Genomic DNA, 26,487 nt, shown 5'->3' on the forward strand with positions numbered 1-26,487 from the left:
TTCAAAGCTAGTTTCAAGGACAGGCCAGAGCACGAGCCCTCTGCCTAGTTGATGAGGCCCTTTTCTGCTTTTATCACAATCTGCCTTTCATCTGCTCAGCAGCCTCTCAGCCTGCTTCAGGAGCCCTGGCTTCTCTCCTATACTCTGGCCCAGAAGTTCTATTTGCAGGTGAACTGAGTCCTCAGCCTGGTTTTTGGAAATGACCTCAAACCAGACCTGAATCTACCAGTGTTCTGACAGCCCCACTGGGAGACACTGGCCAGACTGCTGTCAGGTGCCCCTTGCACTATGGTAGTCTCAGGGGCATGGGTGTCTTGTGATCCACATATTCTGCCTCATCTCACCCAAGAAGCCGCTGTGAGCAGATGGTCAAGGAGAAGCAGGTGGCTAACAGCATCTGAGAAATCCAGGCTGCAACAGTCAGAAGTGGGGTCATGGCCGAGCTGCAGAGGATACTACACTGGCCGTGCTGCTTAGTGCATCTGGTATTTCTTTTCCTAATAGCTCTTGCCTTGGACTTCTTTGGTTATGATTACTTGAACCCAAAGAGCCAGAACCTTAAAAGCATGCAAGCTGGGGTAAGCATGGTTGTTAGAGAATGTCATGATCCATGAGTCATAAAATTACCAAGAGTGGTATCTCCACAGCCAAATGTGCTAAGACCCTCTAGGACAGATGTCCATGTTTTGACTTCTTGATTTGCCCCCATTGTGTGGGAGGGAACTTTCAACAATGACATGCTGAATGAGCAACTCCAACACCAGAATGCTACCATTGGGTTAACTGTGTTTGCAATAAGAGAGAGAGAGAGAGAGAGAGAGAGAGAGAGAGAGAGAGAGAGAGAGAGAGAGAGAGAGAGAGAGAGAGAGACTATTTGAAGGTGTTCCTGCAGACTGCAGAGATACACTTCATGGTGGGGCACAGGGTGAGCTACTATGTCTTCACTGGCCAATCCAACAATGTTCCTCAAATCCTGCTCCAAGAAGAAAGGCAGATGGTCATCCTCAAAGTCCAGAGCTATCTATGCCCACTGGCAGGACTTCTTCATGCACTGCATGGAAATGATCAGTAATTATTCTCAGGAGCGCTTCCACAGGGAGGTGAATTATCTTGTCTGTGCAGATATGGACATAAAATTCAGGGACCTTGTGGGTGTGGAGATCCTCTCCTCCTTGTTTGGCCCTAGCTACTTCCCCATTCAGAGGCGGTTTTTTGACTATGAACACAACCCCCAGTCACAAGCCTGTATTTTAGAGGATGAAGGGGACTTGTATTACACAGGGGCCTTCTGGGGGGCTCTGTGACAGAGGTTTATAGGCTCACCAAAGCCTGTTACCAGGCCATAAGGATGGATCAAGCCAATCACATTGAGGCCATAAGGCATGATGAGAGCCACCTAAACAAGTACCTACTTTACCACAAACCCACCAAAGTCCTCTCCCCAGAGTACATGTGTGTGAAAGCAGAGGAAAGTGTATTGTTTCAGAACAAGCCAGGCTTGTCCACCATCATAAAATGGGCAAGATTTGTGGTCTTGGAAAAGAATTACCATTTTATGAGGGCTCATGAGGGAAGTGTCCAGAAAGGTTCAGAGAAGGGTAACATGGTCAGCCCTAGCCTTCCTCCTAGCATGCTATCCTAATTTGAAATCAGTTTTATGTAACAATTTTAAGTCCACCTCTTCTATCTGTATGGATGAGGAAAATTGCCAATGCCTCCCAATTTAGTCATATAAAACACCATAGATCTCTGGCCTGTCATCCCTCACATCCCTCACACATATTTAGGGAGGTCACATTACACAGTTTAGGCACAAATTCATGATCTTCCACCACCCAAAGATGGATGAAAAAAGTGAACCGAGCCTGGCTTTGAACTTGCCATCCTTCCTGCCTCAGCCTCCGGAACAACTGAGATCACAGCCAGCCATGCACCACCTCGCCTGGCCTACAAGGTTTTCTTTCAAAGAAAGAAGCCTAACGACCTCCAAAACTTGTCCCATTGCCCAGGGCCTGCACTCCCTCTCCCTTTGGGTTTGCACCCTTCTCTATTGTTTGGTTTCCTGAATAAGAAGTATCTACTCTTTTTGCATGGAGATTCATCTCTAATTTGTGTTTACCTTTGATACCCCCTAATCTTCGGGTACAATCTTAAAACACCTGGCCCATACCCAGGTGCAGCCAGGATGCTGGACTCCATGGCAGGACTGGAACTGAATGTGACCTCAATAGGATTGACCTGAGACACAGGCAGGTGCATCAGCTGACCTCCGACAAACACTCAGACCTCATTCCTCACCTCTTTGTTACTGATTCCGTGGTTTCTTGTGCTATCAGAAAGAGTCAAACATAGGCAGAGCAGCACAGGAACAAGGCTTTCTATCCTTAACTTTAGCACAAGGGAGATGGCACAGAGAAGACAGAAATCCCAGACTGACTCAAACAAAGGGGAAAGATGCAACAAGCTTTGATGCCATCTACAGGATCCATCTACAGGGACCCTGTCTTCTTGATGTCATCATGTGTAGAGGTGAGTTTCAGTTGCACCTGTGCTTTTCCTCATCATGTCTCTCATGCAAACTGTGTCTCGTTATCATGTTTGGACTCCACCCTGAGGTGTGATTTTTTACCATGCTAACAAGGCAGAGGTTACTGTAGGGTATTTTAGTAACTAGCCTATGCATGCGCTTGCCCATTACCCACTGGAATTTGCTTCCTCTCATCTGAGAAAGTCCCTAATTTGGTTTTGGAGCAGGATAGGTCACTGTTCTCAGTGGATTGATTTTAATGATCTTGTTTTTCTGGGCTCTGACTTCCAATATCTCTGCTGACTACATGGTTTTTGAACATTGAGCTGATTTCCCAACTTCCTGTCACCTAGTGTATTATCTTAATTTTACAGCCAACACACAGTGGCACAAGATAAACATTCCTGTTCCCAAAGGAAGGAATAAGAGAATACCAAGGAAGGACTGGACCAAAGCAAGACCAAAACTCAGCAGGGCAAACATTAAATCCTACAGCTCTACGTCTGGCATGTGGGCACATGGTGGCATGATGTGAGCTCCAGAGTGCTTGGACAGCACTGCCGAAAACTTGCCCACTGAAGCCCACGTGGCCATTGTCTTGGGTTGGCTTTGCTCCTTGCCTTCAGCTTTCCTTGGCAGGCATTCCACGCTCCTGCCATCTTTAACTCCCAGGGTCTCCATTGCAGTTTTGGTGTCACTCAGAGTTTCATGCATTGGCCCCTCAGGGACTTATGACATGGCCTGAGAAATTCAGCTTAAAGGAAGAAAGATTTATTTTTTCCCATAGTTTCAGAGGTTTCAGTCCACAGTTGACTGGATCCATTGCTTTTGTACTGAGATGAGGAAGAACATCATGGTGGCAGAAGCTTGTGGCAGAGGAGATTGTTCACCTCCCAGCAGCCAGGAAGCAAAGAAAGACAGAGGGGGCAGAGGGAAGGGGCAGAGACAAAATATACCCTTCAATGTCACAGCCACAGTGACCCACCTATTCCAACTAGGCCCCACTTTTTAAAGTTTCCACACCCCCCCCCAATAGTACCATTATCTAGGAACCAAACATTCAACACATGAGCCTTTGAGGGACATTTCAGATCCAGACTCTAACAACTTTCCTCTTGTCTCAAACCTTTTATTTATTTATTTATTGCATACATGACAATAGTGGAATGCATTACATTCTAGGGGGAAAACAATAACAAAACAGTCACACAAAGCTGGAAAGAAACGTGAGCAACATGAAAAGACAAGGAAAGAAAGGACCACAAACAATACAAGACAATACAACATTAGAAGAGGTAACATCTGGGCTGGGGATGTGGCTCAAGCGGTAGCGCGCTTGCCTGGCATGCGTGCGGCCCGGGTTCGATCCTCAGCACCACATACCAACAAAGATGTTGTGTCCGCCCAGAACTAAAAAATAAATATTAAAAATTCTCTCTCTAAAAAAAAAAAAAAAAAAAAAAAAGAAGAGGTAACATCTACAGCAGAAGGAATGTCAGGTAAAGATTTCAGGATATACATAGTTTAGATGTTCTGGAGTCTCAAGGAAGACATTAGACAACAAATGCAGACAATGAAAGCTCACTTTGACAATGAATTACATAAACAAATCCAAGAAGAAAAGATGAACTCTACAGGGAGATAGAGATGATACAAAACAACCAAACAGAAATCCTAGAAATGAAAGAAATGATAAACCAAATTTTAAAAACTCAAATGAGAGTATCACAAGCAGAGTAGACCACTTAGAAGATAGAACATCAGACAAAATAAAAGTTAAAAGAATTTGCAGCTAGAAAACCGGCACTTCAAAACATCCTTGGCAAAACATTTCATGAAGAGGAAATGAAAAATAACAATGAAAACCAATAGTGGGAGGTAGTACACTAAAGGAAAAACTAATCAAAGAGGAAAATCAAGTCAAGTTAAATAACAAAAATAAACAAATATGGCTGGAAATACAAGCCATATCTCGATAGTAACCCTAAATGTTAATGGCTTAAACTCACCAATCAAAAGACATAGACTAGTAGACTGGATTTAAAAAACAGATCCAACAATATGCTGCCTACAGGAGACTCATCTAATAGGAAAAGACATAAACAGACTGAAGGTGAAATGTTGGGAAAAGTCATACCACTCACATGGACCTCGGAAGCAAGCAGGGGTATCATACTCATATAAAATAAAGTAGACTTCAAGCCAAAGTTAATCAAAAGGGATAAAGAAAGACACCACATACTGCTCAAGGGAACCATACACCAACAAGACATAACAATTATTAATATATACGTCTCAAACATTTATCTCAGGGTTTATGTACTCCCTTTGCACACATGCTCTAACTGTGAACACTTCAACTACTGTCCCATCCTTAGATAGCTTTTGGGAAGTCATTCTGTTATGAGGAGACGCCTCAGAAAGCACTCCAAGTCTGAATTCAAATCAAAAGATAATGGGAGTTCAAAACCCAATAGAGTCAAATGTATGAAAAATGATTTATCAAGAGCTCTGTAATGTTTGGAACAATCAATTAAAAAAAAAGAAGAAAAAAAATCAAAAGATAGCTTTATTTACCTGGCCAGGGATTGTGACCCACCACAGAGACTCAAGCTCTATGGGAGGAGAGCAGCTTCCTGGTCTATCCAAAAAGAATATAAGCACAAAACCCAACCCCAAACTCAGTGACTTGCTTATCATCATGTAAGCTAGTCAATCATAGAAATTAAAACATTAAAAGGTGGGACCTGTGGGCTCTTGGCAGGACTGGAATTTTCCAGTCAGCAAGCAAGTGATAAACAGAAGCAAAAAAAAAAAAAAAAAGCATTAGCTTTGCATTTCAGTTGACCACAGTCCTGGGTTTAAGCAGGTGCTAGACAGTCACATCCTGAATTTGGGTGTGGGTCGGCGGGGTAAGAATCTACTTTCAAGTCATGTAGCCCTACAAAGGCATTCACACCCAGGATATAGCTCACTATGACCACCACTGCATCCTGAGTAGGGTACAATTTGTGGGGCACAAAGCACAAAAAGACAATTTTTATAAGAAGACAGTTTTCAGTTTCTCAGAAACAGCTCTTGTAACAGTTTTTTATAGAAGGCAGCAAAATGGAGTCTTAGCCTGATTATGACAGTTCTTGATTTATAATTTTCTTATCTCACTTATCAAAATCTTATATCTATAATCTATATTTTTTGCTAATCTTTAGCCTATAACGTATACTTTTATTGATTGTATTTATCAGTTCACACCACAACAACTCAGTTTGATTTAGGTGTCACACTTCCAAAAGGAATTGAATCTCTCAGCATATAGAAGAAAAAAAATACTTCATAGATAAAAATAGTGTTGTTCACTGGGTCAGATACAAATATTCTGAATGTCAGATACAAATAAGCTGAGTGTCACCCTTGTCACTTGCTTCAGAACAACCCAACATTCCTCTTCTGTCTTCTCTTTCATGGGTCTTTTTGGAGATTTTTCCTTTCATCCCTGACCCAACATACAGAAATTCACTGTTCAGCCTACAATCATTTGAAAAGCAAGAAGTTAATGTTTATCAGTTTCCAGCTATAATCAGGCACACTTTCTGTGTCAGTGATATAATAAAATAATCACTCCATTTGGATTTTTTATGAATGATCATCCCATTTGGGTTTTTAGCCTTTGGGAGCAACAAAAATAATGTTTAGTCTGCAAGCATGCTGAGCTTGATGAAGTCTGAACTCGTGTTCAACACTTTCAGTGATAAACACTGTCCAGAAATCTGGATCCTTCAGGTCTCTAGGGTGCAGTACCCCTTCACCACCTGTAGGTGTAGTCGTGGGAATTACATGGCTCTTACCCAGAATGCTCTGCCCTGGGAGTGAAGTAGCGTTCATCCAATGAAAAGACAAGAAAAAGCAGTCTGATTTTTGGCTGCTGAAAAATAGGGGTGGGACTTCCGGTTTTGCTTTTTTTGGCAGTCGCTTTGAGGCTGGTTCACGTGATCACAAGTGCCCGAGCACTGGTAACGGTAAGGCAGCGGCAGAAAATTAGAGAGGAAACATTCCTATTGCACAAAGGTGAGTTAGAGGTTCTGAGAAGCTGCCCACGGTGACCTCAGTCAGGGCAGGGCAGGGCTAGAGGCCTGGTCAACCACATTTGTGGGCATCAACCCACCATGGGCCCAGATTGTAGAGGCATTGCTGTTGGCCCTGGCATGGGTTGGTACTGGTTCCTTTGGACCGTCACCCACTTCCACCTCCTTTTGTATTTTAAAGCTCTAAATATGGTAGACTGACTGTTCAGGTCACTGAAGCCTAGGCCCTAGTGTCCAGCACCATGTGGTAGCTGGGAGTGTCTTGGGATATGACCCATTTCTGAAAGCCAGTGTGAAGAGTGATATAGAAAGATGAGTCAGTATGTGCAAAGGCTTGGAGGAGCAGCTGAGCCAGGAGCTTTTGGAAAACCTTGGGCTCATGTTGTGTCTATGCGGAACAGAGTATGAAGAGAAGTCAAGTCACAGCTGGAATGGCAAGCAAGGAGGTGTATCTTCATGCCAGTGGTGTTTGGAGCCATAGAGAGATGGGAACAAAGGACAAACACCATCTGAGTTAGGAGTTTTAAAGTTTTCCAAAAACTACTTAAAGGAAGGAGTCTGGAAGAAGAGTGAGGACAATAGTAACACAAGGAGATTGAGTTGATCAAAGTCACAAAGAAGAGGTATTACTGAGGACTGAGATGCAGGGAAAATAAAGTTAGCCTAACAGATCCAGAACTGGGAAGAAATACATTGAAGGCCTGAGCCCTTATATTTTGCCTGCTTCTTATGGTCTCTCTCTTCCCACAGGTTCCAGTACCCATGGAAGTGCTTATGGACACTACACAAGTGAGTTGGCCCTTATTCACCCCAACTCCCCCTGCACACACATGCGCATGCACGCGCGCGCACGCACACACACACACACACACACACATATCTTTTATGGGAGTGTGGTACCTTGGGCCTATGCTTGCCACTCTCCTTGTCCTTGTGCCTAGGGACTCCTGAAAAATGTTAAGCCCAGGGTCCTGGAACAGGGGGTTTATATGGAACAGTTTCTATGTCTAGCACAATGGAAGGAAGTGTGGAAGGTTGTCCCACACAGTTATCAGCAGATACAGATGCTTGAAGGTGACAGTGACTCATGAGTGTTCAGCCACAGTCTCCTTTCCTTCTGGTGAACAGGAGGATAGGAGTCAGACCTAGAATGACAGAGAAGTTGGGTGTTTTTTTTCTAGAAATAATAGGAACAGAGGCATACAAGCAATGATGTGATGTGACCCAGGTCCTAGAAGGCTCCCTGTGGCTGGAGAATAGACTTGAGGATTAAAGGAGGAGAAGCCAGGGATAAGGCTGCTGCAGATTACAGGTGACTGTTGGTGACATCTGGAAATGGGAAAAGTAGTTGGATTCTGGATCTGGTTTCTAAGTAGGTTTGACTGTTAGATTTTCTAATGTTGAGGATGAGAGAATAAAAGAGATCAGAGATTACCCCAAGGTTTATGAAAGAAGCAAGGGGAAATAGGTAGTAGAAATAATTTTGAAGGGCATGCAGTTTTATTTTGGCCATCTTAAGAGTTTGAGATATTCCAGAGATGAGAGGAAAGGTGTCAAGTGGGCAGCTGGACACAAAGGTCTGAAACACTTGATAGTGGTTCAGGGTAGAGACATCTAAAGGGTAATGGACATTTTGTGGACTGAGGTGAGACTTTGGATCACATTTGGAGGAAGAATCTTCAGTTCATGGTGGTAATACTATAAGTTGACCCAAGAAGGGGAGGGTGGTGGCTTGGATCTCTTGCTTGGGCACCTGGTTGAGAATGGTAGGCCTCACAAGCACAACTGAGGGAGAGAAATGACCATGAAGGGTGGGTGTGGGGAAAGGATAGCCTGGCAGGTAATCAAGGTTTCTAAGGGAATATTCGACATTCATATGGATTTAGAAGTATAGGCATAATGCGGGGAAGATGATACTGAGGCTGGGGCTTGTCCACAGCTTTATGGACTCATCAAGACTTGTGGATGACCCTGGAGTTTTTTACTCAAGCTGCTGGTTTAATTCAAGGGCAAACATGGTCATCTGGTATAGTCACTAGACAGGCAGGTCTGGGGTTTGGATCTGAAGTCTGAATATCATTCTAGATAGTTCAGGTTAATGCAAGAAACAGAGCCAGAAGTCAGGTCTTCATAGTAGGATTTAGAGTTGTCCTGTCAGTAGAACCATTGGAGGTCTGGGGTAGTACCAGGGCCTGACCAGATTTTCTAGGTACTCTCTGAATGATGTGATAAGTAACACTTGATAAGGCCAGGGAGAGATCTACAGCATGGGTCAGGGAAATAGTAACAGTGGGAACTGGAGTTATGAGAGACATACAGTCAAAAGACTGATGTGCGCATGGAGGGGGGTATGAACTGAACTTCCCAAAGCCTTATTATTAGAGAATTAAAGATAAAGGATAAGCCCAAGTTTGGTTGTGTTTGGAGATACCATCTGTAGGACTTCCCAGTCACTTCCTGGTCATCGTGGGTGAAGCCCTGCCTGACAGCCCAGAAATTAAACGACAGCTGTCTGCCCACCTGCTTGTTGTTGCTGAGGGCTAGGCACAGTGACTAATGGGGCTATGAGACAGAAGAGTACAACTGGCACTAGGGTCTGATATCTCCTCTTAAGTTGTGGAAGTTGAAGGGAGCATGAGCATGAGGTGGACATTTAGAAAGGGGAATTGGGGAACCTCAGAAGAGAAGTTGTTCATGGTTTCATCTGTTCCAATCATGGCAGAACGATACGACTTTTGAGGATGTGGCTGTGTACTTCTCCTGGGAAGAATGGTGTCTCCTTGATGAGGCTCAGAAACTCCTATACTGTGATGTGATGCTGGAGAACTGTGCACTTATGGTCTCTCTGGGTAAGGTTATCACACTCACCCAATGCCTTGGGATAGGCTCCTTCTTTTCCCCCAGGGGCAGAGTCATCCTTTTCACACTACTTCCCTCTCCAGTTTTCTGGGTAGTTTCACTGTTTATAGGGCTGAGCTATTGCACTACCCTATCTTCTTCCCAAGCAGTCCCAATACCTGTTGCCCCAAAGCCTTACAAAGAAGGGGATCAGGAGTCTCACAAGACTGAGATCCCACCTTTCCTTGTTCCTGACCAGGTGACCTCAATGCCACCAATTCTGCTCCCTTCCTGTGGCTGATATATTCCTGTGTCTTCCTGTACCAGGAATTTCAGTCATTGATGGGATCACTATTATATCATCCTCTGTGGTTCTTTTTGTAATATTTGGTTTTCTTCCTTGTGGTCTGTTGCTCTGAGTCACTATGGACACTTATCTGACCAATCGTTCCATGGGATTTGTACCATATAGGTACAGTGCTCAACTGGGGGTGGGGTGGAAGGAAAAGCTGAGTCTTTCTCAGAGTGAACATAATTCTAGATATACCAAATGAGTTCAGAGAAGCCCTGGCCCTGCTGAGTAGCAGATTATAGGACATATCATTGGGTCTGTGTTCAAATCATCCCATCCTAGTAGTGTTCAAACTTTCCACTACTATTTTGGTGCCAGTATCAGTGCCCACACCTCATTTCTATCTTTCTTTTTCCTTTCTTGACATTTTGCCAGATTGTTACTTCTCCTCTTTTGGCCCAAGGATACTTCCAAAATCTATGGGTTCCACATCTTAGCTATTCCTATCTACTACCTCTATTCTCCAACATTGGCCCCATGTGCACATATCATTAGATAGCCTCTGATTGTGAATTACCCTATTGGAACAGGACTTTTGGGGAACTAGATTCACCCTTCTGCACAGCCCAAGGGTGAATGTCACCAGCAAATAAGAGGTGCTAAAAACCATTAGCAGAGAGAGAATTTCAGGCCCTACCTCTCTTGTGCTGCACCCCATCCTTGTGTCCTTTGCCTGATGAGGCTTTAGAAGGCTTTCTAAAGGTCATGCTGTGACCTTTAGAAGGTCATTACTGGACAGCAGCTGATTTCTCCACCTGAACTGTGAAAACAGTCCTATGAACTTACATAGACTCATTCATTGGTGTTCAAATCACATTTTTTGCCCCTTCTCACCAAACTCAACATGCACTTCATTGGCATTTCTTCACTTTCAGGTCACAGGCATGGATTGAAAGATGAGGAACCACCTTCTGAGCAGAATGTTTCTATAGAGGAAGTGTCACAGGTCAGAACTCCCAAAGAAGGTCCCTTTGCCTAGAAAGCCTACCCCTGTAGGATATGTGCCTTGGCCTTGAAAGACAGGGAAACACATACAAGGCAGACACCATATGCTTATGGGGCCTGTGGAAAACAATTATTTAATATCCTTCAGCAACTATATCACAGCAAAGAGAAACTCTTCAGAAGGTGTGTGGGTAAGTTCTTATTTGTAAAGAGCTACAGATTCCATGTACCAGGGACATCCTTGACCTGAGGGGACATTGGGAAATATGTCTTGATCATTTCAGGTCTTCTCTAGAACCAGGCCACTTACAACAGAAGCCACACAAAGCATCCTGGCCCGAACCAAGCCACTTAAAACAGAAGCTACACAAAGTGGCTGAGGAAAGCAGCCATTCACAGTGAAAAAAAACTGTTCAAGTGCAGTGAATGCAGAGAGCCTTCAATTGCAAACAGTTTGTTCAGCACCAGCAAATCCACAGTGGACAAGGATTTTATGAGTGACAAATATGTGAAAGCCATCAACTATAAACCCTTACTTTATAACACCCAAGGGGCCAAACTGGAGAAGGGACTTTGAAGTTCCATGAATGTGGAAAAGCCTTCAGCTAAAAATACATACTTGCTACTCATCAGTGAATTCATACTGCTGAAAAGTCTTAGTAGTCCACTGAAATGGTGGGAAATTACATAGCTAAGGCTCCAGCTTGATTTAGAAACAAGAGTTCACACTGCAGAAAGACCTCATGAATGCAGCAAGTATACAAAGCGCTTCAACTGCAACTTGAGACTCATTTGACACCAGGGAGTTTACAGTGGGATAAGGCCTTGTAAATGCAACAAAAGTGGAAAATTCTTAATTCAAAGCTCCAGCCTTATTATAAACCAAAGAATTCACACTGGAGAAAGGCCTTATTCATGCAGTGAGAAGGAGAAATCCTTTAAGTAAAGCTCCAGCCTCATCAAATATCAGAAAGTACACACCAGAGTAAGACCTTCAGAGTGTGGAAATTCTTTTACCAAAGCTTTGGTCCCATTCAACATCACAGCATTCACACTGGAAAAAAAGACCTTATGCATGTAAGGAATGTGGGGATTTTTAACCAAAGTACCTTGCATATCCAGCACTGAAGAGTTCACACTAGAGAAAGTCCTCGTGATGTACAGAAAATGTGGATAAACTTTCAATTCAAATTATCTTGAGTTGCCTGAAAGCATGTCTACAGCTAATGTGGGAAATCCTTCAGCACCAGCAGAAGCAAATCCATGATGGAGAAAGAAATAGCAAGTCCCATGAATGTAGTAAAGCCTTCAAACATGTTCTGATTTAGAACAAAATATTCACTCAGATAAAATTTTTGAGCACAGTGAATTAGCAAAGGCTTCAGCCAGAGTTCTAATTTCATTCGGCACCAGCACACAGCAGTAAGGCCTTATGAGTTTAGTAAATGTGGAAAAGTTCCCAGCTGAAGTTCTTAGACATACAGGGAATATGCAGTCTCCTTACTTAATATAATGACCCTGGAGAAAGGCCTTTGTTAAGACACATCTGTCCAAAACAAACCTTACCCATGTGAACATGCACAGCTCAGATATCCCCATAAGTTTCAAGTTTGTGGAAAGCTTTCAGGAGCTGCCATGCAAGTACCCTGGCCTGATCCCTTGCCAGGTGTGTTGGCAAAAACAAACTGCTTATTTTTCCTTTAATCTGACTATAGTAAATACAGAAGATTTCTATGGTCCCCAAAGACATGAGGATTTCTACCCCCTCCCCATCAGTCAGTTTTGCAGTGGACATCTGGTGGGTGCCTAACCAAATTCATTTCTGTCCACCTAGAAGTAATGTCAGATCCCACAGATTGAGGGCTCAGTCCCCAAGACTCCCCCCTCCACCCACAAAATATCAATCAGAAGTCCCAGATGGTTTTACCTATTATTCTGATCAACCGGCTATAAATCAGGGTTTCCATAACCCCCTCCTCAGTTTTCATTATGCTTGAGCAGTTCACAGAACCCAGGGGAATTCATGCTTATGTTTATTGATTTATTATAAAGTACATCACAAAGGGTACAGAAGAAGAAGATACACAGAACAAGGTGTAAGAAAAGAGGTACAGAGCTTCCACGCCCTCTCTGACCACAACACACTACAGGAACCTCCATGTGTTCAGCTACCCAAAGCTCTCCAAAACCTGTTCTTTGTATTTTTCATGGAACCTTCATTACATAGACATTATTGCTAATAGACTGAGTAAACCTAACAAGTCCTATTTATTACAAGGCTTATCCAAATTCTTCTTGATCTCTGAGCATCGCTTACTCCAGGGGCAGGACTCTCTGTAATGAGGGTCTTGTGATCTACTATCAGACAAATTTAGTCAGAGAAATTCTTTATGACCAGATAGAGGTAGGGGGAAAGTAGTTTTGTGATATACCTAACTTTGGAGATGGAGTTATGAACCAGGAACTGTGAAGGAAAATGAAAATCCATGATGTCATAATACCCATAATACCCCACCAGACCTATATCACCGTTGCAGAAGCCATCTCATCTCTACCCACAGGTCTGCACCGTAGCCAGTTTCAAGCTGCCAAAATGATGTCACTGAACATATAATTGAGAAGAGATGTGTAGTAGCACATTGTATTTTGTTTCCATTATATTGATGAAATAGCCATAAATAAACCCCAGAATTTAGAAAAGTGTAAAAAATTAACAAATGACAACTATTCAGTTTTAGTAATAACTTTATTGAACTTTATAACAGCTTTATTGGGTTACAATGAACTTAAACTGAACACATTTAAAGCATACATTTTGATGTTTTGATACATGCTTATACTCCTGAAACTAAAAAATAGTCCTTCTTTTAAATAATTTTTAACATTATTGCTACAAGTATATATTTTATCTTTTGTAATAGGTATTTTCAAATATAAATAAAACTTTTAAAAAGGGCAAAGCCCCATGAACTGATCTCCAAATTTCCAGTATTTGTCATTCCATGGTCATTCTTTATTCATCTGTGTACATATCTGTCACTGGATTATTTATAATCATGGACATCATGTCATTTAATTTGTAAAGTCTTCATAATACTTTCTAAAATGTAAATGCTGTATAAAACATGAAATAAATGTACTTGAAAATATCAAAATGTTATCAGAGTTCATTTTTCTCAGCTGTTTCAAAAATGTTTTTTTTAAGGTAGATGCATTGTGATCAGCATCTAAAATGTATCTGTATTGCTTTTGATAGACATGTCTCTTGGGTGTCTTACCTTATAGCTACCACTTATCATCTATTTAAGTTGCTGGGCATTTGTCCATTAGAATTTGTTGCATTCTAGATTTGGCTTTTTGAATCTTTCTGATGCTAATTAACATACTTACCTTTCTTCCATCTTTCACAAATATTGATGAGATGCATAATTGATGTCTGCTCTTGGCTGAAAGGTATGTGATGGTGACACACCTGGAAACACATTAGGTGTGACAGTATGTTTTGTTGGCACACTGCAGAACAGTCTGAAAACAATATTTCAAGTACTCAGTGCACTAGGTATGTGACAATGGCACTGCAACAAAATCTACCATCATGCATGTATATCGGTGGGACCCTAGGTGATTGGTTTGTGATATACCTAACTACAACCTAGGTATCCAACATATGGTCCCCCAACATACACGCTTGGGACACTGTGTGACAGGTATTGAGACACTCCTCCAAATAGCCAAGACACACACACAGAGAAAGCATATCCACAAGAAAAAGGAGAGACATGAAACAGTACAAAACCAATGTCATACACAAAAAACATCAGGGAGCCATGAGACAGGAGGGAGCTACTGACACCAGCAAGTAGGGTGACACAATACTCTGTGGAGACTTGTGAGAAAGGCGCTTGTGGTAGGGATACCCCAAAACCTGGTGTGTAGGTCACATACAAACCATCACATAGTCCCCATGGGCCAAATTTGATGAAGCAGGACTCTGGCTTGAAGAGAACAACATGCCATTCATCCTTGTAGGTTCAGTGATTCACTGTTCAGTGTCAGAACAGGATTCTGGGATGTACGTCTCAGCAAACCTAGAGACTCGTGCATAGTTAATAATCAAATGTGACCACATGAGCACTGGTGGGAAGAAACAGTTGGGTAGCAGAAATGCTGTCTAGGAAGGCTTGGAAGCAGTGGTCTGACTGGGGCAGAGTGGTGGGGCTGATTCAGGTTTTACAGGGTAAGGCAGCTTGTGGTCAGCCAGTTTGGGAATGATTGGTCAGCGTTCTGGGGGAGAAAGGAAGTGTCCTTGTAGATTAGTAGCCATTGTTGAGCTATTTGCATTTTACCCAGAGGGAGGAGGTCGAGTGGTCTGAGCTAAGGGCACGTGCAAGAGGGTATGTAGAAGAATGACCACAGGCACCAGGACATACAAGGATGGCATGGGAAACTCTCAGTCCTTAAGGATTTCCGATAGTAGCCACAATATTAACCCTAATAATATTGAGACACAAGAGAGGAGGAGGCCTTTAGTATTTAGAGGATGCCCAGCAAGACCTTGGGGATGATGAAATCCTTGTGGCAGTGATGGCCAGGGGTATCCTGTGATTCTGTGGGGGATCCCTGGAGTGGTGTTGCCATCGATGATAGTATTCCATTGTGGTAGAAGTTTTAGAGCAAGGCTCTATACATTCATGGACTGAGGACTGTCCTCCAAATGATGTCATCCTGCTGGTGGAGATGTCAGGATATGGTTAGTTGACAAGGGCTCAGTGGACAGTCTAAGCTTAGAGTGGGAGTCCCAGCCTTGGTGAGGGCAACAGTGTCCTGAAGATAGATGGGACATTTATAGCTCCTGGACTCTTACAGGTCTGCAGTCTCCCACACCCTCCCCACCCATGTTCTTTCCTCCATCCCAACCCAATCCAGACTACCGGACATGGGAACTTGGACTTGGCAACAGTAGAAACAAAAACCAGGGCTTCTCCTAAGAGAAGGAAGATGTAGCCCTGACCACTCACAGTGTCAGGCGAGCTCTCCAGAGAGGGAGGGCTAGATTATTCGTGTGAAAGGGCTGTTTGGGGCAAAGGTTTAGGAATGTTAATTGTCTTTAGGTACATTTCAAAGATGCCCTCTCTTTTCCTATGAGTGCGTTTGAACTGAGGAAGTCATGATCAGTTGGTCATCCTGGAGCCAAATGTTAGTTTTTCATTTGGATACCACATGCTGCTGTAGCTGTTTAAGAGAACCCATAGGTGAGAAATGGAAGAAAAGACAAACTATGCAAAGTACAAGTGAAGGCCCTGGGAATTTGCTGTTTTGATGGTACCTCACAATTTTTATCCTTTATGTTGTTTGTCCATGGAGAGTCGTGGCAAGAGCATCCTGACCCTAGTGATGTACCTGGTCTCTAAAGCTGATAAGGGGGAGGGTAAGGCACATACCAAGCCTTTTTGTACCCAATAAGCTGTGAGTTAAGGTGAGAGAGCAGAGGGAAAAAACTTATGTTATCTTTTAATGGCTGTCAGGTCTTGAGTTAAGGCTCAGGTATGTATTTGCCCTTTGTCCCTATGTGGTCTGTCTCAGATATACAGTTGACCCACATGACCCAGGATACCCATGTGTCACCATAGATACCAGATAAAGGACAGCCTCAAGGATTACCTTGAGATTCTGTTCATTTGCTGCACAATAACTGCAGCCATGTCCTCTGTCCCCCATGTTCCCAGCCCTCTCTGTTCCATTGCACTCAGCCACATCTGTCCTTTAATAGTTGCCTGTTGATATGCTCTTTTGCTGGGAAAGGTTTGCATCAAGCCTGTAACTGTGTCCACATAAGTCAATGCACATTTGACTCCTTCTGATAATAGGAAAGGGCCAATGTACTCTATCTGCCATTGCTGAAGAGAGACCTCACTTCTTTTTATATGTTCCTTGGTGGCATCCAGTCACTACTGGCATACAGCAACAACATCAGACATCTTTATGGGCAGTCCCTAGAATATCACAGCTGCCCACCTAGTCTTTTGACCTGCATGCTTTAATCTATGATATAGCAAAGTGGCAATTTCTTCTCCAGGGGCTTCCCCCAGCCATCTTATCTTTGCCAGTTGGTCAGCCTCATTAGTTCCTAGAAATTGAAGAAGGCAATGGACACTTCCATGGTACTTTGTGACAACTTTTTTTTGGACACATCAAGTATCTTCCTGCAGTTATTTCTCCAAAAAGCCTTGCCATTAATTATTTACTGTTGTTGCTGTTGAGGCATCTTGCATGAATATGTAAGGATACAGCAAGAAAGCAATCATTTGCAAACCAGGAAGAGACCTGAATTTTCCAACATCTTAGTCTTGAACTTCTAGCCTCCAGAACTGTGAGGACCTAAGTTTTTGTTGTTTAGGCTGCCCATTCTGGGATGTTTTGTTATGGCTGCCCTAGTTGTCTGATACAGACATTTTGCAAGATCATTTGTCAATTTCATTTTTAAAAAATTAAATGTGGTTTTACCATATGAAACAGCAATCATACTCTTATGAATTTACCCTATTGAACTGAAAATTTATGTTCATGAAGAAACCTACATATGAATGCTTATAGGAGATTTATTCATAATTTCCTAAAATTTTAAAACAACCAGAATGCCATTCAACATGTGAATGGATAAAAGTGTGTGTGTGTGTGGGGGGGGATCCCTGTACTATATCCATATAGTGGAATATTATTATGGGCTATCAAGGTCCTAAAAGGTCTAGAGTTTCCTTCCATGCATACTCCTAAATAAAAGAAGCCTGACTAAAAAGGCTATGCTGTATATGATTTCAATTGTGTGGCATTTTAGAAAAGACTGTCTATAGATAACTAAGATTGCCACAGATTAGGTCCAAGAAGGTCCTCAATAGGGAAAAGGGGACCTCACCTCAATCCTGGCAGGTTCTTGATTTACACCACAAAAATGAATTTCAGGATGTGTCAAAAGAGGCACAAGTAAAGATTTATTCAGGAAAGCAAAGAATAGAGCAGCATGCACACTCAAAGGGAGAAGGGCACTCGAGAGTGAAATGGACTTTGTAGGTCTCAGACTTCTCTTTTAAAGGAAATCTTGTGAAGGGTGACCATGAGAAGGATAAGGGCAGCACCTTAACTAATAGATCTAACCAGAACAATTGTAGGGGAGGAAAAGATTCTTTGGAGGCTCGCGGTTTCAGAGGTCTCCGTCCACAGACAGCCAAACCCATTCCTCAGGGCTCCAGTGAGGCTGAACGTCATGGTGGAAGAGCATGGCAGAGGGGAACAGCTCACATGGTGATAAGGAAGCAGAGAGACTCCACTTGCCAGATACAAAATATATACCGCAAAGCCAGGCCCCCAGTGCCCATCTCCTCCAGCCACACCCAACCACCCTGCCAGTTAATCCCTGGCAGGGGATTAATTCACTGTTGGGGTAAGACTCACAACCCAACCATTTCTCCTTTGAACCTTCTTGCATTGCCTCACACGTGAGATTTTGAGGAACACCTCACACCAAACCATAACAGCTGGATTTCTTTGATCATGGAACAAAGCAGGTCACAGAGGTCTGATTCTCAGAATCTTCAGGTTGATGTTATCTATTTAATATATAGCATTTGAACCCTACCCATATTGTAAGAGTCTCACACTATCTTTCTCTAGGCTTCTTTTAGTTAGTCTGAACACACATTCTATAAACTAACAAAGTATATAGTCACCATTTTTTTAATATTTATTTTGAGTTGTAGTTGGACACAATACCTTTATTTTATTTATTTATTTTTATGTGGTGCTGAGGATTGAACCCAGGGCCACTCACGTGCTAGGCGAGCGCTCCACCACTGAGCCACAACCCTAGCCCCCTAGGCACTAATTAACTGGATTTATAGTACTAAAAGATTTATTGGCATTTTTTAGAATTGAGCAGTGAAGGTCAGAGCATTCGTGGAGTTTTTAGATTTAAAGCTAAATTCTCTCCTTCCTTCCCTGTTTGTCTTCTTTCTACCTACTCTTATTTCTTCTATCCTACCTCAAGATCACTGGTCAATAAGAGTTGGAAGAATTAGGTGAAACAGAGAATTTATGGCTATAAAACTGTGATACCATTATACATTTGTTCAAAACCATAGCATAACACAGTGAACTTTAATACATGCATATTAAAATAATAGACTGGAAAATTGGAGAAACCCATTAAATAATGTATACTGTAACAGAAGAATTTAACTATATTACGAATGTATGAAACAACTTCACAGAGAAGCGGGAGGAGGCTGACCTAGGTAACTTTGGAAATGGTGGAGTCTGTTTTACTAAAGAAAAAATGGACTTCAAATATGCACTTTAGATGATAAAGTTGTTTCAATGAGGGTACAAGTTACTAATCCTGATGCTGCATGAAATATTAAGTTCAAGTTAACTGCTTGAACTTAATTCAACTATTAATTAAATGGATGGTAGATAGTGGAACCAGATTTCTCACTGTTGGAGTAGGAATTTATAAACAAGAAAGGGGATGATGTTAGAATGATCTCTGTGTTAGTGAATTAGAGTTTGAAACATCAGGAAGATTCATGTTTAATTTAGTATAGGTGTAATTATAGTATAGATGATATTATAGTATATACACATATATTGCTTTGCCCTATCAACCGAGAAGCCTAAAAGAAATTGCACCCCCAATAGCAATGAGCACCCCTAGTACTCGAATCTTAGTTTTAATGCAGTTCTCTAATAAAATAAACCAGGGTTCCTTGAAAAAAATGACTGACTCTAGGTAGGACTGGGACAGGAAATATACAAGATAAGCATGGAAAATCTTGTAATGCCAGATAAATGGCTCAAAAAAAAAAGCAAAACCAAACAAACAAAAATACATACACAACAATGGGGGCATGTTAAAGGAACACTGGAACCAACTGTTCCAGTGGCCAAAGCTGGAATAATTTTAGAATAAATAGATAAGTGTGTGTGTATGTGTATGTACCCATACAGAGTATTATATATCTATGTGTGTGAGTGTATACACATAGTATTGCATTATAACCCAAAGAATAAAATATAAACGCATTATTAGTACATAGAGGTATAAATAATGATCAAGTAAGTTAATACATGAGCACAGTGAGAAATTCTGGTGGTCCCTTTTCATGATACACTATTTAGCTTTAAATGTAAAATGACTTGGGTTGTAAGAAAGGCAGCTGGACAGGAAGCAGAATAGAAAGTTACAAGCAATTATCACCAGAGGGTAAAAATTTACTCCTTGAAAAACAGGAGGTGAGAAGGAAAGGAACTGACCTGACCAACAGAGATCAACTGTGTGTCAAAAGGCATTTGATCCAAGGGGACAACTAAAGTTTCATTTCTTAAATAACCTTATTGAAGACAGTAAAGCCTAGGTAAAGACCATTCCCTGTAGTACTCAGCCAATGATGAACCAGGGGAGGGATCTTGCCCTCTGGTGAATAAAACATTGGTTGTACCCAATCTGTGTGCCCCTGATCACCAGATACCCAATCTTGCAAGACCATCATTGAAGTAAAGCCTCACTTTTTGCTGTACATTGTGTCTCTTAGAACATTCTTTGGGCTTGGACCAGTAAGTGTGTTTCTTACAGCAAGAAGAGACAAATCTCCTGTGCAGAATCCCAAGTATATTAAGTAGATATTCTATGAAGGAGGGGAAGGGAAGTATAACCACTCCTTAAATATGGGCTGTGCGCAATGACTTCCTTTCAAAGGTACAATATGGACAATGGTCGGGGGGGAGTAACTTAACAGCAGTGAAACTTGAGGAACACTATTTCAACCAGATGATCATATCACTTTGATGGTATGTATATATCCTTAATATGATGTAATAACAATGGAACTCTTCATCTGTGATCTTCCTCCCCCATCAAAAAAATTCATAACTTATTGAGGAAAACCCATAATCATGAGAAAATCATCTAATAAGTTCTAGCAGAAAGATATCCTACAATACACCTGACCAGTACTCCTCAAAGCTGTTAAAATAGTGCTCCTTTGGCAGCACATATACTAAAATTGGAACAATACAGAGAAGATTAGGATTGGCCCCTGCACAAGATGACACACAAATTTGTGAAGCATTCCATATTAACAAAAAAAAAAAAACAAGGTCAAGGTCATCAAAATCAACCAAGTTCTACATCTTTTCATTTCCTCCCTCCCACGAAGATAATCATCCATTTTTCCTTCTATTTCTGTATATTTAACTTTTTTTTAGATTTCACATGTAAGGGATATCATGTAGTATGTTTACAGGGTTTTTGTTGTTGTTGCTGTTTGTTGGTTGGTTGGTCATTTTTTGGTGGGGTTGGTTTCATTGTACTGGGGGTGAACACAAGGCCTCCTGCATGCTAGATGAGCACTCTTACCACTGAGCTATAACCCCAGTCCTTTGTCTTTCATTTTTCTTATTTTTTTAAAAAAATAAATGACAGTGGAATGCATTACAATTCTTATTACACATATACAGCACAATTTTCCATATCTTTGGTTATTTATAAAATATGTTGGCACCAACTCATGTCTTCATACATGTACTTTGGGTAATGATGTTCATCACATTCCACCATCCTTGCTAACCCCCTGCCCACTCCCTTTCCCTCCCACCCCTCTGCCCTATCTAGAGTTGTCTATTCCTCCCATGCTCCCCCTCCCTACCCCACTATGAGTTAGCCTCCTTCTGTTACCGCTGTTTACCAGTGACAAGTTCTTGATTCCCCAAATGCTGAAGTATAACACTAGAGAAGCAAGCTGAGGCAAGTGTAGAGTGGAAAATGGAAGGCTTTCTTAAAGGACAGCAGAAAAGACTTCTCCCCGAGGAAGAAGTAGACCCGAAAGGCGGAGTCTGTGGAAGGGGGAGGTCTTCCCTTTTTTACAGCTTAGATCTCCTTTTAGTCTCCCACAGTCCTGTCCTTTGTTTCCCTCTATCCTGCAGTGATAGAATGCAGGTGGGAAGGCCCAAAGGTGGGAGATAGGTGGTCTGGAGGAGTAATCTGGGCAGGAAGAGGCTGGGGTGGTTTGATTAGCACCTCCATGTTTGTTGGGAGTTACTTTATTAATAGTTCCTTAGGATGGGTTCTAGGCCTTGGGGACATTAACATTTCAATTTCCCCAGGTGTTGTTCTGGTTTCCTGGACTCCATTCTCAATAATGATCTCCATTTTCTTTATCATACTCAATATTAGACCTGATTTACCTAATCATACTAACTACCTATTTTTAAATCTGGTTCACTTATATCAGAGAAAACATTCGGCATTTGTTTTTTGGAGATTGGCTAACTTCACTTAGCATTATCTTCTCCAACGCCATCCATTTACCTGCAAACTCCATGATTTTATTGTCTTTTATTGCTAAGTAAAATTTCATTGTGTATATATGCCACATTTTTTTACCTATTCATCTACTGAAGGGCATCTAGGTTGGTTCCACAATTTAGCTATTGTGAATTGTGCTGCTATAAACATTGATGTGGCTGTGTCCCTACAGTATGATGATTTTAAGTCCTTTGGGTGTAGACCGAGGAGAGGAATACCTGGGTCAAATGGTGGTTCCATTCCCAGATTTCCAAGAAATCTCCATACTGCTTTCCATATTGGCTGCATCAATTTGCAGTCCCACTAGCAATGTATGAGTGTGTCTTTTCCCCACATCCTCACCAACACTTATTATTTGTCTTCATAATAGCTGTCATTCTGACTGGAATGAGATGAAATCATAGAGTAGTTTTGATTTGCATTTCTCTATTTGCTAGCGATGATGAACATTTTTTCATATATTTGTTGATTGATTGTATATCATCTTCTGAGAAGTGTCTGTTCAGGTCCTTGGCCCATTTATTGATTGGTTATTTGGGTTTTTTTTTTTTTTTTGGTGCTTAGCTTTTTTACTTCTTTACTTGGGAATCAACAAAAGAGGTGAAAGGTCTATACAATGAAAACTACAGGACCCTAAAGAAAGAAATCAAAGAGGACCTTAGAAGATGGAAAGATCTACCTTGTTCTTGGATAGGCAGAAATGATATTGTCAAAATGACCATACTACCAAAAGCACTATACAGATTTAATGTAATTCTAATCAACATCCCAATGGCATTCCTCATAGAAATAGAAAAGGCAATCATGAAATTCATCTGGAAAAATAAGAGACCCAGAATAGCTAAAGCAATCCTTAGCAGGAAGAGTGAAGCAGATGGCATCACTATACCAGAACTTAAACTTACTACAGGGCAATAGTAACAAAAAAAAACAGCATGGTATTGGCACCAAAACATACTAATAGACCAACAGTACAGAATAGAGGACACAGAGACTAACCCACAAAATTACATTATCTTATATTAGACAAAGGTGCCAAAAACATGCACTGGAGAAAAGATAGCCTCTTCAACAAATGGTACTGGGAAAACTGGAAATCCATATGTAACAAAATTAAATTAAACCCCTATCTCTCACCATGCACAAAACTCATCTCAAAGTGGATCAAGGACTTAGGAATAAAACCAGAGACCCTGCATTTAATAGAAGGAAAAAGTGGACCCTAATCTTCATCATGTGAGATTAGGCCCCAACTTCCTTAATAAGACTCCTATAGCACAAGGATTAAAACCAAGAATCAATAAATGGGATGGAATCAAACTAAAAAGTTTCTTCTCAGAAAAAGAAACAATCTGTGAGGTAAATAGAGAGCCTACATCTTGGGAGCAAATTTTTACCCCTCACACATCAGGTAGAACACTCATCTTTTTCTTTCATTCTACAACAGGGTCTCACTGATTTGCCTACTTTGTTTCTGTGTCTGTCTTATTTCATTCAGCATAACATCCTCCAATTTCATTCATATTGTGGCAAATGGCAGGATCTCATTCTTTACATCTGAGTAATATTTTGTTGTGTATGCATATGTGTGCATCAGTTTTTTATCTACTTATCTGTCAAGAAACACTGTTTCTGTATCTTGGCTATTATGAATAATGCTACAATGAACATGGAAGTGCAGTGCAGATATCTTTACCAGATAGTGATTGTATTTCCTTTGGGGGTATAATGAGAAGAAACATTGCTTGGTCATATTGTCGTTTTATTTTTCATTTGTTTAGGAATCACCAGACTGTTTTCCACATGGATGCATCAATCCATGGAATCAGAATTCAATAAAGGAAAAAATAGGGAGATATAAGTCAAAGGACAAACAGTAGTACATATGTAGAATGAGGAATCTAGAGATCTAACATACAATATGAGGCCTGCAGTTAATTATACTGTATTTTGCCCAAATTTTATATTTTAGGTGCTTGTTGCAAAATAATGGGTAACTGTGATATTATGAATAAATTTGCTTGACTGTAGCAACCATTTCACTATGTCTGTATCACACTCAAATATATACAAGTATATATTTAAAACAACAAGCAAAATCTGATAAACTGTTACAGCTAAGGAGACATAACTAATGAAGCATATATCCTGGATGGGCTCTTGATACAGGAAAGTTATATTTAATAGACACTAAGAAAATCTGAATGAGCTATGGACCTCAGTTAATAATAATTCCGTATTGATCAATTAACTGTAATGAGTATACCACACTAATGTTAGAGGATAGCAATAAGTGAAACTTTGTTGTGGGAGAGTGTAAATATAAGAGCCCTGTACTATCTCCAGAACTTTTCTATTATGAAACTGTTCTAAAAATAAAGTCTACCAGTTAAAAAAAAGGAAAACAAATTTCAAAACTCAGAGAAAATTCTTACATAAGCCATCCACTTCAGTATTTGTGTTTTGAAACATTGTCTCTTTAATTCTCTAACAACCTGGCAATGTGGAAACTATTATTGTATCAGTGGGGTAGTTAAGGCTTAAAGATATGAAATGACTTCCCCCAAATCATGCACCCAGCAAATCTTGGTTTCTAGAGGTTGGACTGAAATCCAGAGTTTGGCTTCAGAGCTGGGCCCCTCAGACATTTGACTACAGTTCGTTGAACCCCTCAGCATGGTGCCAACACCCACCAGGGACTACTGGGCTCCTGATGCTGCTGTTGCTGTTAGCTTTGTTGTAATTTTTGTCAACATTTCCTCACCCTGACACAGCAGAGCACCTGCTGTCTGCACCTTGCAGCCTCTTATCAATAGTGTCTCCAGTAGCTTCCCCATAAAAGGCTTTTTTCTTGGACTCAACACAAGATCCAAAGGCAGCATCTGCCTCCACAGTGAGCATGTCACAGAGCTCAGCTCACTCACTAGATACACTTGGTGATTCAAGCCTTGGGTCTGTCTGCACCTTTACCAGTGACCAAGCAGCAGGCTCTGATCTCATCCAGTCCAAGGCCAACATGTCTGTGTTTGACTTTTCAGTTGTCCATGGCCTTCCAGTACTTAACTATGATCTTCACCTGGGAAGAATGGGGGAAGTTGGACCTGTCCCAGAGGACCCTGTACCAGGAGGTAATACTGGAGACCTGTGGGCACCTGGTCTCATTAGGTAAGCCTCACCTCTCTCCCATGTGTAGACAGCCTCTTACTTCAGGTCTGCCTGGTAGGAAAGGCCTCTGAGCCCACTGTCCCTGCCCAAAATTCCTGCTGTTTTTGTTTCACTTCCCCCTCTCTTACTATCCCTGTCTACCCAGGCACCCTGAGGGGCCGAATACAGGAAATCAAGAACCAAGCCTGCACTCTCGATTCTAATATCTAGCACAAGCTGCCCTCTGTCTCCAGTCCTTAGTCCTGATCCTCACCACAGGGAGACTGAATGGGCAAGCTTTGTTGGTTAGGTGTTCCCATGATGCAGTTTGCTTGGGCTGCAGATGATGGTCCATTCTCAAAAAAAGTCCATGAGTCTAGCAGGCCAGCTGGCAGCTTTCTGAATTACACAATATCCATTACACTCACTTTTACCTGATGTCTACACCATCACCCTTGATTCCTAGGGTCTGTCTCACAATCCTCTTTAGGTGCAGACGATTTTAAAAGGTGCACAAATGTATCATCACTGTATCATTGATGGCATTGAATGGAGACCTCTGCGCTGCTTTCTGATTGTTGTCAGGAGAAAGTCTTAATTAGTGATGAGTCTCTGGTGCCTGCCCTAACTTTTGCTAATTTTCCTTTTCAACAGAGGAAGTAGCCCTAATTTATAGCACAAGAATCTATAGCATTATTTTTATTTCATTGTTGTATTGTGATGGCATCCTATTTGTGAAAAATGAAACTAGTTTTCCTATTTAAAAGTCATACAAGATTCCATTTCTGAAAGAATCTATTTAAGTAAACAAAATTTGTGTCAGCCCAAAGAAAAAATAGTTTACAGTAATGGTTACACTAATGTCCCTTGAGCACTAACACCATGTCAAGCCCTATTCCAGTCACCCCCCCTGCTCCACTGATTTAATCCTCACAGCGTCCCTTGTGAAATGTGGCTTTATTGTTGTTGTTGTTTAAGGCCACTGACTCTGCACCCAGTTCTCTCCCCTGTAGAAAGCTGCTGCCCAAAGACAACAATGATATTTTTAGCATTAGGGTTTTTAAAAATAATCTTCCTTATTGAGGTATACCTACTATTTGGTAATATGTATGATCCTAAGTGTCCAGCTGGTTGTACATTTCATCTGTGGCTTTCATTCCTGTGATTTCCACCTGGATCAAGCTTGGACATTCTCAGCCTATGACAGATTTCCCCCACTGCCTCCCAGTCAGTTCCCCACAAA

At 41.5% G+C, this 26,487-nt stretch overlaps 1 non-coding gene and 1 pseudogene across 1 annotated transcript; both read left to right on the forward strand.

Moving 5' to 3' along the window:
* The first annotated feature begins 434 nt into the window (after nucleotides 1-434).
* LOC113184480 (histo-blood group ABO system transferase 1-like) lies at nucleotides 435-9,153 on the forward strand (annotated as a pseudogene).
* Nucleotides 9,154-20,770: 11,617 nt separating this feature from the next.
* On the forward strand, nucleotides 20,771-20,876 carry LOC113184551 (U6 spliceosomal RNA). The gene has a single exon (XR_003301011.1). It is a non-coding gene; the product is annotated as a U6 spliceosomal RNA (small nuclear RNA).
* Nucleotides 20,877-26,487: the final 5,611 nt, after the last annotated feature.

The sequence above is a fragment of the Urocitellus parryii genome, chromosome 15 (assembly GCF_045843805.1).
Source record: "Urocitellus parryii isolate mUroPar1 chromosome 15, mUroPar1.hap1, whole genome shotgun sequence".
Taxonomy (NCBI): domain Eukaryota; kingdom Metazoa; phylum Chordata; class Mammalia; order Rodentia; family Sciuridae; genus Urocitellus; species Urocitellus parryii.